General features: G+C 44.8%; 1 protein-coding gene across 8 annotated transcripts in view; it reads left to right on the plus strand.

Annotated features, from left to right (window-relative positions):
• Positions 1-16,119, plus strand: part of LOC126285025 (copper-transporting ATPase 1) — a 535,387-nt gene that overhangs the window by 407,922 nt on the left and 111,346 nt on the right. The window lies entirely within an intron of this gene.

The raw sequence follows: 16,119 nt of genomic DNA on the forward strand, positions 1-16,119 counted from the left end.
ATGACCTCGACGTCTGGTCTCCTTCCCCAAAACAACCCCAACAAATAATTTTGTTTATTCACCTACATCAATCTTTCCACCTTCAAAATGGTCCCCATTAGATATCATACAATTAAAACAGCGTTTCTCCCATTCCCGAAACACTTTTGTAACTCTATAAATGCAATGCGTTTTTAGTCTCAACTTGTGCTCGTAAAACTATGGCCACCACAGCTTTCTTAATTTTGGAGAACTGAAGAAATCTCACATGGACCATGTCTGGCGACTGTGGAGGCTGGAGCATCATTACGTCGCCGTTTTTGGTCAAAGATGCCCAAACAAGCAACGAAATGTTAACAGGTCCACTGAAGTGCTGCAAAAGCATTGGATTGCTACGCCACAAAAATGTGAGCATTTTTTTCCGGTTACGTCACGCAAACGACTTTAGATATGCAAGGAGTACTCCTTATTGATTGTTCGACCTTGTGCCAAGAACTCGTGGTTCACCAGTCATGAAAAATCTAAGAATACACTGAAAATCAATAACTTACAGCCGGCCGGTGTGACAGAGCGGCTCTAGGCGCTTCAGTCTGGAAGGTTCGAATCTTGCATCGGGCATAGATGTGTGTCATGTCCTTAGGTTAGTTAGGTTTAAGTAATTCTAGGTTCTAGGGGACTGATGACCTCAGATGTGGGGTACCATAATGCTCAGAGCCATTTCAACCAATAACTTACACATTTGACCGCACTTACCGAGCTTTTTTTCCCACTCGGCCAACCAGAATGCTACCACTGGAGGCATTGATTGAGTTTTAGTTTCGAACACCGTATTGATATATCCATATTTCATCACATGTTATGACGCATTTCAGTTATGGTGAATCGTTGTTGACTTTGCTTAGTGTCTACTGAAGAACTTATCTTCGTTACTGTGTTTTTCCTTTCGAAATTCAACCATTATGGAACAACTTCCGCTGTCATATTTCTTATCCAACCATCTGAAAATATTACATAGTATGACTGAGCTGATATGCCAACATCAGTAGCGGCTTCTCTGTTGTGATTCGGCGATCGTTCATAATCGCATCTTCCACTTTTTCATCAGTTGATTATGTGCTTGGGTGCTCGCCATCTTTAACACCTTGACAACCTTCTTCGGAATGCTTACACCAGTCGTAAACAGTAGTTTAGCAGACTCACCAAAAGCAATAGTTAATATTTCCTAACATTTGCTGCACCGTATTCTGGTCTTGTGGCAAAATTTAATGCCAATTCTCTGATCCATTTCTATACAAAATAACGTTTCTGTCAGCTGGGTACGCATTAAATATCCGGTATGTCGAACGCTGTACAGGTACTTTGCGGACATGTATACCAGCACAACAACAAATAATTCATGCGAATCGGACTAATACAACACGCGAAAGTACAAGTTTCCCGTAACTTTGTGAACACACCTGTTATCTGCCTCCGCTTGGGCATGTTCTTATCGTCACAGAACGGAGACGCTCTGCTCGTTAAGAGACAGCTCTACGTATTAGCGACAGTGAGGTTAATGTCCTCTGGTGGAGGGAAAAGTGCCTCTGTCTTCCTCCTCGACTCCCATTCATGCCTCATCTAGGCGAAGGTCCGTCACCAGGAACTTGGCCTGCAAGGGGAAGTGTGTTCATCGTATACAGTTTATGGAGCAAACAACTCTGCATCTGTATCCATACTGTGCAAACAACTGAAGTGCATGACAACTGGGTACTTCCTGTTGTACCAGTTACTAAGTTTCCTTCCCGTTCCGTTCGCGAGCGGGGCGCGTGAAGAATAACTGTTCGAAAGTGTGTGTGCGTGCCGTAGTTTGCCTGATGCGGTGTTCGTCGTATCGACTGGAGCGACACGTACGTAGTTAGTGTATTCTTAGATTTCTCACATAGTACTCGTTATTGAAAGGTAGTGAATAGATATGAGCTCCACAACCTTGAGCAATATTCTGGGACAGGCCGTGCCTTTATAATGACTGCATTTTCCCAGCATCCTAGCAGTGCCATAATTCATGCAAATCGGACTAATGAAACAGGCGAAATTACAATGCCTACAAATACCTGCGATTGAGTCCATGCGACTATTCCATTTCATATCGCCATAAACAATTTTGGATTTCTGAACATTTACTAAAAGTTGACGATACTCGCACCACTTGGAAATCTTTGAAAGTTCGTCTTATTAATAGGGTAGACGGTACTTACAGGTAAGTGCAACATCTGCTACTAGCCTGAGGTTACTCTTAACATTCTATGCTACGTCATTAGCACGCAGCAGGAGGAGTAATGGTCCCACTACACTTCCCTTGTGCACCTATCGATGCACCCCTCCCCTCCCCTTCTCACGGTGTTACCGCGGAACACCGCGTTTTCCCGACCAAGAATAACGCAATCCGGTCACGAATGATATTCGGAAGATACGAAATACTAAATCCACACGATTGCCTTGACCAGTGGCTTTCTGGATGACATGTGAGAAAAGTGCGGGTCGGATTTCGAAATCCACAGTGGTTGGTATTTAGATTGCTCTGTTCGAGATACTGTTCACGTGTGAGCTCATCTGTCGATTGCTATTCAATAACTAAATGGTTGGTTCAAATGCCTCTGAGCAGTATGAGACTTATCATCTGAAGTCATCAGTCCCGTAGAACTTAGAGCTACTTAAACCTAACTAAGACATCACACACATCCATGCCCTAGGCAGGATTCGAACCTGCGACCGTGGTAGTCGCGCGGTTCCAGACTGAAGCGCTTAGAACCGCTCGGCCACCGCGGCCGGCATTCAATAACTCTTCACAGATACAGTGCTCAGCTACCGCTCAGGAAGTATCTATGGTCTGAGGCATTGTCTGTAGTGTTTGATCTACAGGGCGGAAACGTCTGTGTTTTATGGCAACAGAAGAGTGCATGTGAGTTCCAGCTCCACACTCCCCCTTTTCTTTCGTTAGAGTTTGTTTCTAAATACAGCTGAATGCCTCTAAGGTCCCCCGGTGCATGAAGATGACTCACTAAACAAAATCACCGCCAACTTTTCCCGGGTTGACAGTATGAGAATCGAACATCGTTCTCAACGCTATCTTTAAATATGCCACTTCACTCATGAAGAAGAAGAAGGAAATAGAAAGAAACGTCCATTTGAGATAAAGCACGGGCTGCCGTGATGTAGCTTCCAAAATGATGTTATGTCATCAAAAGAACAGATGCAATGCTGAAAACACTGGCACTGTATTACTCTTATCAAGAGTTTAGAAAATTGACACTACAATTTATAGCAGTACAGGAAATTTATTCGCAACTGCGGATATCGATCACCATCAACTGTGTGTTGGAATTACGACAGTAGAAGTTTGTTAAGCACTGGGATTCGAACCCGGATTTCTCGCTTCACGCAAGCGGTCACCTTAACCGCTACGGCTGTCCGAGCACGAATCAGTCCAAACTTCCATATGTAACACTTGCATTGGTACGTTATGTATGTTACCGCACAGGATGACATATGTATATCGGCGAATAAATACGAAATAGCAGTGCCTGTATTATTAAGAAATGTGATGGAACGGTTCTTTTGGACGTGCATGTCCAGGAGCATTACATCATACTTCTTAATGACACAGAAATTGCTAATTTGTATTTATTCGCCAATACCAGGCGCTAAATTATCAATAAACATGTCTTTCCTGGACGGGAATATACATAAGACACGAGTGCAGGTTGTGACACATGGATGACGACATATGGAAGTTTGGGTGTGGTCGTGATTAGTGCACGGATAGCCGAAGCGTTTACGGCGACCACTCACATAAGGTGGCAAATCCGGGTTCGAGTTCCGGTCCACTACAAATTTACGCTGTTGTCATGCCATTACACCGCCGATGGTGGTTCATATTCGCTGTTGTGAATACAATTCCTGTATTTCTCGACGGCTGTAGTCGCTGCAGCTCCTGTTTCTTCAAACAAGCGTGCATGTCCAAAATACATTGGGCCGTACTTCTTAGTAGCACAGGCACTGCGATTTCGTATTCGTAGTTGTCAGGCGTATACGTTAATCTTCTCAGCTCTCTCACGCCGTTACGTTAACTACTTTGTTTACGTTTCTCTGTTTCTTGTAACCTATTGAGCAGTCGGTTGGTTTTTCACTCTCATGAAACAGCCGGATGGAACACGCCTCGGTGGCCACGCCACACGTATGAATGTTCTTCACTCAGTCCCCGTATCTGGGTGATTTCACAATGTTAGACAGCAGACTAACAAGTCTCCGATGACTTTCGCTCAGTCTCAGGTTTAAAGTGCTTTCACTTACATGCATAGTCACCCTTTTCGGTTATATACCGGATGGTCATAAACAGACCGAAAAGCAGGGAGGTTGTGTTGAGAAATTCGATATGTTGCGCTGTTTGAGTTGCTCAACACTGAAGTTAGCTAATCTGATAGTCGCGCGCTAAAATTCAAGCAGCCTACCAGTGACCGTGTTGCCAGACCGCTACGTCGTTTGGTTCATGTTGCTTTTTCGCGCCTAGTTCAAATGTTTATGACTTTCGGAAAAGGCACATTTTAACTGATAATAAGTATTTCAACAAGTGGTAACTCACGAACCTACAGCCTTTGACACAAGCGACGTACCTTGTGTCAAGGAGAGGTAGGTAAAAAGTATATCTCTATAAATAAAGTTTTCTCACAATTTAATTAGTTACTTAAACACCGATTGTTCGTTATTGTATCATTAAATATCAATTTTTGGTTTGCTTAAAAAGTTTAATACGTAGAGCCGTATTGTAAATTTATGTTTAGATTAACAGTTACTTTTGTAAATTAAATTTATTGAAGGTCTCTCTCTCTCTCTCTCTCTCTCTCTCTCTCTCTCTCTCTCTCTCTCTCTCTCTCAATGCTCGATTTTCAGTATTTCGCGTAATTGTTGACTGAATCTTAAAGTTTAAAATGCTGTCCTAATCTATACTCTTATTTTAAGCTTTCAACACACTAAGCCAAGTGCTTCAGTTATAAACTGTGTGTGTGTGTGTGTGTGTGTGTGTGTGTGTGTGTGTGTGTGTGTGTGTGTGTGTGTGTTTTGAGGCAGCATGCTTGAGGTACTATTCATCGTGTATTTAGGAATGAGAGCATTTCGTGACTTTCAAGAAACTTTACACGTAGTTTCAAACCTTTACCAAGCTCTTCCTTCCAGATACCTCTACTCCCCCGTACAAAATGATGAAACGAAAAAAGTTTTTCGCTATTCGTGCTGTAAAACTTTAGCTTCAGACATGAAGTTTTAATTTGTTGCTTCCTTACCGCCGACTCTGTTCGCAAGAGTCTTTGCAGCCAGTGTCGACACATACCGCTGAATGTATCTGTAAAATTAAATCACTGTACGACACACATTGCAGGAGACGTGACATTATAAATATTGAGACTCAAGAAAAACTAGTTTTGGTTAAATTAGAGAATGAATTACCCAGACTATGCTCATCCATTGTTTTATAACAGCACTTAGTGACTTGCAACAAACTTTAGGCTTAATTTCAAACCTTTTCCAAATTTTATTGCTTGCGGGCCTAACATCAAATAACACATCGACTCATTTGTAAAGCAATCACACGTTTGAAGGTGTTTTGTACGTTAGAGTTCGATTCTTTAAAGAATCCGGAGGTTACTGGTACCATACTATCGTTTTAATTGTTGGGTGACTTAACTTGCTTTTTAAGTATACAGGGTGTTACAAAAAGGTTCGGCCAAACTTTCAGGAAACATTCCTCACACACAAAGAAAGAAAATATGTTGTGTGGATATGTGTCCGGAAACGCTTACTTTCCATGTTAGAGCTCATTTTATTACTTCTCTTCAAATCACATTAATCATGGAATGGAAACACGCAGCAACAGAACGTACCAGCGTGACTTCAGTTTGTTACAGGAAATGTTCAAAATGTCCTCCGTTAATGAGGATACATGCATCCACTCTCCGTCGCATGGAATCCCCGATGCGTTGATGCAGCTCTGGAGAATGGCGTATTGTATCACAGCCGTCCACAATACGAGCACGAAGAGTCTCTACATTTGGTACCGGGGTTGCGTAGACAAGAGCTTTCAAATGTCCCCATAAATGAAAGTCAAGAGGGTTGAGGTCAGGAGAGCGTGGAGGCCATGGAATTGGTCCACCTCTACCAATCCATCGGTCACCGAATCTGTTGTTGAGGAGCGTACGAACACTTCTAACGAAATGTGCAGGAGCTCCATCGCGCATGAACCACATGTTGTGTCGTACTTGTAAAAGCACATGTTCTAGCAGCACAGGTAGAGTATCCCGTATGAAATCATGATGGTGAATCGAGGAAGTAGAGTACATACTGACAAAACTAAAATGAGCTCTAACATAGAAATTAAGCGTTTCCGGACACATGTCCACATAACATCTTTTCTTTATTTGTGTGTGAGGAAAGATTCCTGAAAGTTTGGCCGTACCTTTTTGCAACACTCTGTATAATGCCATCCTCCAGAAGTATTTTTGGGATGGTTGAACACTGGAGTATTCACCGGATGAAAGAGGCAACCCTGGGAACATCACGCCCGTACAGCTGAAACGACACACACACACACACACACACACACACACACACACACACACGCTGGAGACTGGTTTCACCCGTAAAGAATGAATAATTCAAACGACACGTAAAGGTACAACCGAGTGCCTCAATTGTTTTTCAACAACCGACAGAATAGATTGTGGTCATTCGGTCGCTCCCCACACTAATTCTCTGGGAGGGTTTTACATGAATCATGAGATACGAGAGAAGCAAAGAATGTTGAGCCGACGGTGAGACAAACAGCAGAAGTACGATCGGACGGTGAATGGCAGACAAGCTGCTATCGTTAAACGACGTTCGTTCAAGGCCGCACTGCAGTTAGTCCAGCAGCGCCTAAGTGACTCATTTCCACGGGGAGGAAGCTGTTTTCATCTTATTTACAGGGCGATGTGATAACTGTATTCGCCAGAACAGTAAGATTCCCGCCGAGCCTCAATGAACGCCTTACGACGGACCGGAGTTCTCGAAGACGTGTTGAGGACGTAAGAGTCAAGTTCCGGGTTTTTATATTACACTACTGGCCATTAAAATTGCTACACTACGAAGATGACGTGCTGGAGGCGCGAAATTTAACCAACAGGAAGAAGATGCTGTGATATGCAAATGATTAGCTTTTCAGAGCATTCACACAAGGTTGGCGCCGGTGGCGACACCTACAACGTGCTACGTGAGGGAAGTTCCCAACCGATTTCTCATACACAAACAGCAGTTGACCGGCGTTGCTGGTGAAACGTTGTTGTGATGCCTCGTGTAAGGAAGAGAAATACGTACCATCGCGTTTCTGACTTTGATAAAGGTCGGATTGTAGCCTATCGCGATGACGTTTTATCGTACCGCGACATTGCTGCTCGCGTTGGTCGAGATCCAATGAATGAGCAGAATATGGAATCGGTGGGTTCAGGAGGGTAATACGGAACGCCGTGCTGGATCCCAACGGCCTCGTATCACTAGCAGTCGAGATGAGAGGCACCTTATCCGCGTGGCTGTAACGGATCGTGCAGCCACGTCTCGATCGCCGAGTGAACAGATGGGGACGTCTGCGAGACAACCATATGCACGTACAGTTCGAGAACGTTTGCAGGAGCATGGACTATCAGCTCGGAGACCGTGGCTGCGGTTACTCTTGACGGTTCATCGCAGACAGGAGCGCCTGCTATGGTGTACTCAACGACAAACCTGAGTGTACGAATGGCAAAACGTCGTGTTTTTGGATCAATCCAGGTTCTGTTTACAGCATCATGATGGTCGCATCCGTATTTGGCAACATCGCGGTGAACGCACGTTGGAAGCGTGTATTCGTCGTCGCCATACTGGCGTATCAGCCGGCGTGATGATATGGGGTGCCGTTGGTTAAAAGTCTGGGTCACCTCTTGTTCGCATTGACGGCACTTTGAACAGTGGACGTTACATTTCAGATGTGTTACGACCCGTGGCTGTATCCTTCATTCGATCGCTGCGAAACCCTTACATTGCAGCAGGATAATGCACGACCGCATGTTGCAGGTCCTGGTCGGTCCTTCCTGGATACAGAAAATGTTCGACTGCTGCCATGGCCAGCACATTCTCCAGATCTGTCACCAACTGAAAACGTCAGGTCAATGGTGGCCGAGCAACTGCCTCGTCACAATACGCCAGTCACTACTCTTGATGAACTGTGGTATCGTGTTGAAGCTGCATGGGCAGCTGTACCTGTAAACGCGATCCAAGCTCTGTTTGTCGCAATGCCCAGGAGTATCAAGGCCGTTATTACGGCCGGAGGTGGTTGTTCTGGGTACTGATTTATGAGTATCTATGCACCCAAATCGAGCGAAAATGTAATCACATGTCAGTTCTAGTATAATATATTTGTCCAATGAATACCCGTTTATCATCTGCATTTCTTCTTGGTGTATCAACAGATTCAAATGATTAGTTACTATTCCCACCATTTTGCAAGGAAATGGAAGAGGAATTATGGGGTTCCGATCAATAATACACAGTAAAACAAAAAATGGAAGAAAAAGACGCTCCATGAATGAATTGTCCGAATGGGGTGGAGGTCAGTTGACTTAATGCACATGTCTCCAGACACGTCTTCGGCCTAGAATCTCATTGACTGGAGTAGAATTGCCCTCAGTGATGAGTCCCGCTTCGAACTGAGCCCCGATGACCAACAAATATGTGTCCGGGGGTGTCCCGGACAGCAGTGGAATACCAACCAGTGTCGCCCGCCGTTCATTCCGCCATCCAGGAGCGGCGGTACGGGGTGCCGCTTCATTTCACAGCACGACCCCTTCGGTTGTCATCCGCGACACTCTTAACAGCACAGCGCTTAAGTCCGGTACCGCGCTGCTACTACGGTCGCAGGTTCGAATCCTGCCGCGGGCATAGATGTGTGTGATGTCCTTAGGATAGTTTTAAGTAGTTGTAAGTCTATGGGACTGATGACCTCAGATGTTAAGTCCCATAGTGCTCGGAGCCATTTGAACCATTTTGAACAGCACAACGGTCCGTCGACGATCTTCTGCGCCGCGTTTCGTTGCTCATCATGGCAAGCCGTGCCGGTGTTACATTTCGGCGAGATGGTGCCCGCCACCACACGGCGGGAGCGTCCGCTGCTTGTCTTCGCGCATCCCACACTCTGCCTCTCCCCAAAGGAGAACGTTTCGAGCATTATGGAGAAGGCTCTCTAACCAGCTCGGTATTCTGACGATCTAACGCGCCATGACTGTGGCACGGTATCCCTCAGGAGGAGAGCCAAAACCTCTTGTCAACGAGTGACGAACCGACTAACTGCTTGCAGAACGGCCACGTGTTAGCCAACGCATTATTGACTTTCTCGACTTGTTAAGCTCTTTCTCTTGAATAAATCATCCTATTCGTCTGACACTGTAATCGTTTGTTTGTCTGTATACTCGTATGTACATAACGTCTACGGATTTCCGTCCCATTCTGAGAAATCCTTCGAGGTGCATCTATTTCTTTCCGCGTTGGAGTGCATGAGAAAGTCTGAAGCGAATTACCCCATATGAAACAGAAATTCCTACTCATATCTTTGTAGTCCAGATTCAATCTGGCATCTTATCAGTTAGCTGTAAAGGACCTTCTTCGATTGATTTTTTTGTGTTTTTCATTTACCTTAGGGTTTGGGAAATGTGCAATTTTCCTTAAAAAGAGCTGTCAAATGTGCAAGTTCTTGGATTAAACTGTCCGCGTCGGAAATGGCATATGCTCTGCGTACCAGGGTCCTGAGCAAGCCACTGCTTTAACATGGTGGGTTCAGATACGGATCTGTGTGCCTCGGCCTTCACTGAAAACATGTCCCAGAGTAGCATCTGGTTTTTTGTAAACCATGACGTCCAAGAATGGACGTGGTAAATTTAATGCTGGGATGAAGACCGTTGAAGTGGTCCAAAAATCTGTTGCGAGCTTCACGTCCACGTGGCCAGACGAGAAAGGTATCATCTATGTACCTCAATAATCACGTTGATTGCAAAGCCCAAGTCCTCAGTGCCATATCCTCAAAGTCGCCCGTAAATAAAGTGGCGACTGTGGGTGATAAAGGACTACCCATATCTACTCTGCCATGTGATAGTTGCCAACACTTCCGGCTTTTTGGAACAGTGTTTATACAGAGACAACTATATTAGGTCGGCAGATAATTTGATCAATAGAGAGAGAATGGCTTTCCTCTTAGCAGGACGTGGGACCCTGTACTATCTCGCATGAAAACAAAATGTTACAGAACATGTGACAACACTCTAGGCCACAGAGTGTACAGAAAGTCGACTAGCAGAAACAAGTATTTAGATGCCACTTGGCACCAGCACCCAGCCCAGAAGCAAGCAGTACTCAGCACTCTCTCTTCACGTGCCTTCCGTATCAGCGACGACGACGACAATAACTAGGAATCGGACTAGAATTTTTGAAAGAGCACATTGAAGGCTAATGGGTGTGACGGTTGTTCATTCGGCAGGGCTTTTGGGCGGAATGTTTGTACCGCTGATAAGAATGACGAGGCACCGCCTTCTCACTCCGTCAGCTTTCCGTTCCTTTCTCGGGTCACTGACCGCATAAGCAGAATTTTAAAGAAAAATGGTATTCAGATATCTTTCTGTAGTCAAAACAAAATAAAAGACTTTTTCCGACGGAAAACGGATGCACCTGGTTACCCCCACAGTGCAGGCATCTATCAAGTGTCATGTGGCTGCGGCGAAGTGTATATAGGCGAAACGGGAAGAACTGTTAAAGAACGCACTAAGGAACAGGAACGGCACATGCGGTTGAAACAAAGTGCAAAATCGGCAGTAGCGGAACATCGCGAGAACTGTGGCTCTGACATCGATTTTAATAACGTAAGTGTACTGGATGAAGAAACGAACATTTATAGAAGAAAGGTTCGAGAAGCGGTTGAAATTTCTAAGATTGCATCTAATTTCAATAGAGAGGACGGCTATAGGTTTCTGGCATTGTGGCTCCTCGCCATCAAAGAAGTAAATACGCGGCCGCGTTGTGCGAGCGGTATAAACAACGCGATGCAAGTCACCTCGGCGGACAATAATATTTTCGGTAAACGTTCCCCCTCTCTTGCTCTGTCCGTTTCGAATCTACCACTGATAACGACCAACCAATAGCGGTAGCAGGCATTTCAAACAATAATCCTTCTCCAGCGTAAGTGTGGAACAGTGCCTTTCTATCCTATGACGATGGACCTCCAATGGTATCCACAGGAGATGAGCTACCAGCATCAGAGCGGGAATATTAGCCTATGACTATGGTCCACCAATGATAGCCATATGAATTTTAACCAATACTATCTCTTCTCCAGTACGGACGCCAGAAAAACTCACCCTTTATAACTGGACGCGACACACTTCTCTGACAGTGTTCTAGCAGTAGTGGACACCAAAAGATCCTGAGGAAGATCCCAGCAGAGGGGTCGAAACGTCGAACATTTTAGAAGAAACATTAAAAAAAAAAGAAACTGCCTAATAACCCAGAAGATTTTAACTTCAGTGACAACGGCCACGAAAGCCCGCAGATTTACATAAAACAAAATTTTCTTTGGTGCTGCCAGTTCGAGTGTTCGAAAATGGTCTCTGAGTGCGATTTATGGTTGCCGCTGGTGTTCTACAAAGGACGGCGGCAGCTGCCCGGATTTGGAAGGCAGCAGCTGCGATGGGCAGCGCATGCGCCGTGTACGGTACGGAGACCTACGAGGAGTATTTGGAAAGTAGAGAACGATAGGACGCGAAATGTAAACCACAGTGAAAATCAAAACTGTTTTATTTGCAACGGATAGCTACACCTTCCAGCTACTTCTCTACCCAGTCGCCGCTCAGACTAAGACATCTGGCGTAGCGTTGTACGAACTTTTCAATTCCCTGGTTATAGAAGACAGCCGCCAGTGCTTTTCGACAATTTTTCGCTCTGAACTGCAGCTCGTTGTCTGTCTCAAAATATTGTCTTCATAACCAGCGATTCATTTGAGCAGAGATGAACGTCAGAGATAGCCAGCTACGGGCTGTATTGTGGGCGATCAGACACGTCCCATCGAAAACGCTGCAGGAGCATCTTCACCGCTCCAGCAGAGTGCGGCCGATAATAGTCGTGTAGAACGAACCGCATGGCAGATGTGTCATGTGGATTGCATAGCTTCAGGCGAAATCTTTCGCCAGTCCGTGACATATGGCCGGAGGCGCTAATTTCTGAGCCATCTTTACGTCCTCAGTGTGAGCTCAGAACTGAAAAGACCGACATGCCGCGATCGGCGGGCGTAGTACACACAGTGCCCGACGCATATGTGCAAATCTTCATCAGATTTTCACTCTATTTTCCATTTCGCGACCGATCGTTCCTTACTTTCCGAATAACCCTCGTATAAAAGACGTCGATCTGCAACCTTGGCATCAGCTCTCTGCAGCAGAAGCAGCATTATCCTGAAGATGGCGAACAGCTGTATCGCCGAAATACTGAACAGAGTTGATTTTAGGATCGGCAACAAACCAGAAGAGACTTTAAAGAAGCAGAAATGATTAACGAACAAGTTAACACAACAAACAAAGGATTTGATTCACTTACATTTCTCTAATACCCGAAAAGGGAAGTAGGAGTGATCCGCTGAATTACAGGCCCATATCGCTAACGTCGATTTTCAGTACGGTTTTGGAACACATACTGTATTCAACATTATGAAGTACCTCTAACAAAACGATTTATTGGCACAGAGCACGGTTTCAGAAATATATCGTTCTTGTGAAACACAACTAGCTTATTATATTCGTGAAGTAATACAAGTGCTGTCCACAGGGGACGTCAAATTGATTCCATATTTTTATATTTCCAGAAGGCTTTCCACACCGTTCCTCACAAACGTCTTCTAACCAAACTGCGTGCCTACGGAGTATCGCCTCAGTTGTGCGACTGGATTCGTGATTTCCTGTCAGAGAGGTCACAGTTCGTAGTAGTAGACGGAACGTCATCGAGTAAAACAGAAGTCATATCCGGCGTTCCCTCAGGAAGTGTTATAGGCCCTCTATTGTTTCTCATCTATATTAACGACATACGAAACAATCTGAGTAGCCTAGATTGTTTGCAGATGATGCTGTCATTTTCCGTCTTGTAAAGTCATCAGATGATCAAAACGAATTGCAAAATGATATCTAAATCAAAGATATATGTATGGTTCGAAAAGTGACAATCGACCCTGAGTAAGCAAAAGTGTGAAGTTATTCACATGAGTACTAAATGAAATCAGCTGAATTTCGATTACGCGATAAGTCATACAAATCTGACGGCTGTAAATTCAAGTAAATACTTAGGGATTACAATTACAAATAGCCTAAATTGGAACGATCGCATAGATAATGTTGTGGGTAGAGCAAACCAAAGACTGTGATTCATTGTCAGGACACTTAGAAGGCGCAACAGGTCCACTAAAGAGACTGCTTACACTACGCTTGTCTACCCTATTCTGATGAAGTATTGCTGTGTGGTGTGGGATCCGCATCAGGTGGAACTGACGGATGACATCAAAAAGGTACAAAGACGGGCAGCTAGTTTTGTATTATCGCGAAAGAGGGGAGATAGTGCTACAGACATGATACGTGAATTGGCGTGGCAATATTTAAAACAAAGGCGTTTTTCTTTGCGACGGGATCTTCTCATGGAATTTCAATCACCAGTTTTCTCCTCCGATTGCAAAAACATTGTTGGCAACCACCTACTTAGGGAGAAATGATCATCACGATAAAATAATAGAAATCAGGGATCGCGCAGAACAATTTAAGACAGCTTGAAGGTGGTTCATTGAACCCTATGCCAGGCACTTCATTGTGAATAGCAGAGTAATCGCGTAGATGTAGAAGCGAGCAACGACTCATCAGAAATACTGCAGCAAGAAACAGAGTCCAGATATCAGTGTCAACGGGAAGAGGCTCCAAGCGTGAGTGGGCTGAGCAGGTGCCGCCAGCCGTCGTGTGTAGGCAGAGGGCATTCTTAGTAGACAGCTGGCGGAGCTGTGCTTCAGCGGACTCGCACCATTGAGCCCGGCAGATCGCGCGCGACCGCTATAAGCCTCAGACGGAAACTTGCCTTCTGTTACCAAACTTTATGCACCGTGGGGTGGTGGTGGTACGTGATAGCACATTATTATTACAGTTATTATTATTAATCCTCGGCTTTTGCCCGCGAAGCGCATAACTCTGCATCCTGTGACTGAGGTTTGTGGCCAGCACGATTTATAGAGTCTGAGTAAGAGTGGACTCTTTGGTTAAGTTCTGACCACTTACCGGACAGCTGGCAGCATCACTGCCATTCCTACAGAGTATTTTTGCGCTTTTCTGTGGGAAGATTGATCCACGTCAAATGAATGCGAAACAGGGTGACGTAGAGAGGAAATATGTAATGGGGTGGGGGTGGCTGCACTGTGGTATTTCTGGTGGGCGAAGGTACGTACGTATTCTACACAAGTCACGTTTCTACCTCACTACATGCAACGGAAACATTATCACGACCTGTTGCGGACACGGGTGAGATGTCCGTTAGCCCAATAGCTTCATTGGTTCAAATGGCTCTGAGCACTATGCGACTTAACTTCTGAGGTCATCAGTCGCCCAGAACTTAGAACTAATTAAACCTAACTAACCTAAGGACATCACACACATCCATGCCCGAGGCAGGATTCGAACCTGCGACCGTAGAGGTAGCTCGGCTCCAGACTGTAGGGCCTAGAACCGCACGGCCACTCAGGGCGGTAAGAGATTCATTGCAAATGTTGTTAATAGCTTCATTCAGTGAGGTATGGTCATCTTCATGACGCATTTCGGTCAACAGAAAGCTGTCTAGTATGCCACTACCAACACGGAAATAAAACTAAGACAAAAATAAAATGTTAATAATGATAAAAAATCATGATTTGTATGTGTGATATCTTATGGGACTTAGCTGCTAAGGTCATCAGTCCCGAAGCTTACACACTACTTAATCTAAATTATCCCTCGGACAAACACACACACCCATGCCCGAGGGAGGACTCGAATCTCCGCCACGACCAGCCGCACAGTCCATAACTGCAGCGGCTCAGACTACTCGGCTAATCCCGCGCGGCAAAATCATGATTTGATCCAATGATACAGCAAGTAACCTGTATTGTGGCGGGGCTGGACTATTAATTAAAAGTTGTGACGCATACGCTGAAGATCTTTTTCAGTAGCCCTCTTATTCATCTGCGTGTTCATCATCCTTGTAACACGGTTGTTACGTATTTAGTAATATGCCTCACTTTACACTATAATCTTTTATTAAATGAAATTTGCTTCCAAGTAAGAACCTACATGGTTGAACGATCTTTGTTGGTAGTAATGGTACTCGTCGCTTCTTGTTGGCTATAACATGGAACACCTGCCACAAATATATTTGCATTTTTTCCAGATATTAGAAACAGTCGCTATGTCGCATTAATCATACATATATACGGGTAGAACTTCGCTTGCTGTGCATATTTTGTCATTGCAAATACCACATTTGGTCCAGTCTAGACTGTCACTTCCGACGATCAAGACGCGGAATAGCTCCGGAACTCCAGTTCAAACTCAGGCAGGGTGGAGCTTGAACACCTGAGAAACTTATGCACGATATCTTTCCCTGGAAACATCCGTACAATTAAAGATCCTGCTCCCTCTTCCCCCACAAAAAAGTGTGTAATTCCAACATACTGAAGTAAAATAAGCTGTATATGTATAAATAACGTAGTGCTGCCACTGTTCGAAACCTCTGGCAAACTATGCATACATATATCAAACCGTCAAGGTCCACTGTAGACCCTGCGATACAACGACTAAGTGGTCAAAGGTAAGGGCACGTTTCAGCTCAGCTCAGCTTTCTAATCCGCAATGCTATCACGGAAGGCGATCACCCATAATTACCTTCATGGGCCTCGCGAGGGTTTGCCATTGACGTCATCAAATTTATTGGTCGTGAGAAGAAGAAGTGAGCGAAAGTGCTCACGAAAAACGTGATTGAACGTGCAAGAGTAATGCAAATGAGTAGGTC

Source organism: Schistocerca gregaria, chromosome 8 (genome assembly GCF_023897955.1).
Source record: "Schistocerca gregaria isolate iqSchGreg1 chromosome 8, iqSchGreg1.2, whole genome shotgun sequence".
Lineage (NCBI taxonomy): Eukaryota > Metazoa > Arthropoda > Insecta > Orthoptera > Acrididae > Schistocerca > Schistocerca gregaria.